Raw genomic sequence first — 1,806 nt, forward strand, 5'->3', positions numbered from 1 at the left:
GGAAGCGCCGAGCATGCTCATCACCATGGAGGCGAATTCGGACATGGACACCACCACGGCGGCAAGTTCGGTCACGGGCATCAACACCACGGTAGCGCAGATCACAAGCACCACCATGGAGGCAAGTTCGGACACGGACACAAGCACGGTGGTAGCGCCGAACACGCTCACCAACACCACGGCAAGGCTGCTCACGGCCATCACCACGCTGGTCACTCCAAACATCACCACAAGCACACCGTCTAATATCACGTCACTCACCCCCCCGACGGCCGCAATCACTAGTTGCACCATATCGTCGTATTAACGACTCCGCAAGGACGAAAGTGACGAAGTCGGCACTCGTCTTTAACCCCTGCCCCCATCATCCAACCCGCTGCATTTGGTATTGACGTTATGAATATGGTAAAGGTTAACGGGTTCTTCGATTACTTGTTTCCAAAATGGCCTATCTCCGTCTCATCTTATCTTATATTTCCAATCTCACTTTAACTCTATTTCACTGATATCCCTTTCACTTATATATATTCGTCTCCCTATTTCGTCGGCGGCGTCGGATGTTTCCGCTGTTGTCTATTATTACTACTATCTCCGCCGTCAGTGTTGCTGTTGATGTTACTGCAAGTACCTTCCATACACTAATTTCGGTATTCCTAAATACAGAAATGTATGAACTGTCGTTACCACTTGTATAACTTATATATTTGTTCTGTGATAATTTTAAGTGCTCATTTTTAATGATTTATTGTTATTGCTACTTATCGTTGTAATTGGGTCTTTTTATACGTATATATTAGTACTATTCTATAATAATATGTTATTTCAGTTTAGGATAGACTAATCAAAATTGGCGGTGTAGCTTCCGGTTTCTTACTGTTATATTATATAAGCATTGTATTTTATCGTATAGGTATCTACATATTTACGTATACAATATTGTAATGTTTTATTATTGTTACCAATGTCAAGTTGTTTTGTTATATTAAAATGTTATTATTGGTTATATGAATTGTTGTTGTTCTTGTCAACTGCTGTGAATCTCGGATCGCGCTCGGTCGATACATTAACTCGTCTACTATAATACTAAATCCATCCTCTCTATCAATACGTCTATATTATACTGTAGCAACGTCATAATAATAATATATAATAAATAATAACATTATATTATATTGTAATGCATGCCCAATTATAGCGCCTTTATCACGTGACGGTGATAAAAAAAAAACAATGTATAATATATAACATATATACGTGTAAAAACGTATTTATCCGTATCATTGTACATAAACACTCGCGCATTTCACCGAAGTCATTATAATAATACTATATAATATAATATGTATTTGTAAACCACCACAGTAAGTCATAAAAACATAGCTTTATGTAACTGCAGTGGCTGGTACCTATATATATATATAACGCCTGAAAGACTAAATAGTGTTTATCTTTCCACGTACAACATGAATACTCCGTCGATATAATATGACACTACAACGCTGCATTAACCCAATGATAACACGATGTGGGGTTATTGGACCGTTTAGCCTTATATTGCTGCACAAAATTGTCGTCCGTAATTTCCGTGTCGAATAATGATTTTCCACGTTTTTTCCTTCAGACTCCCTAGTGTGTTGCACGCACGTAACCCGCCCAATTGTATCTTATGAAATCCAACATAATAATATAATATACTATTATATCTATACATGCGCGCCTCACGCTCAGGTGTACCTATCGTTCACATTTAGATCACATAATAATAAAACGACTAATGTAGATTTGTTTTTTTCTTGTGATTTACAG

This window comes from Acyrthosiphon pisum, chromosome A1 (assembly GCF_005508785.2).
Source record: "Acyrthosiphon pisum isolate AL4f chromosome A1, pea_aphid_22Mar2018_4r6ur, whole genome shotgun sequence".
In the NCBI taxonomy this organism is placed as follows: domain Eukaryota; kingdom Metazoa; phylum Arthropoda; class Insecta; order Hemiptera; family Aphididae; genus Acyrthosiphon; species Acyrthosiphon pisum.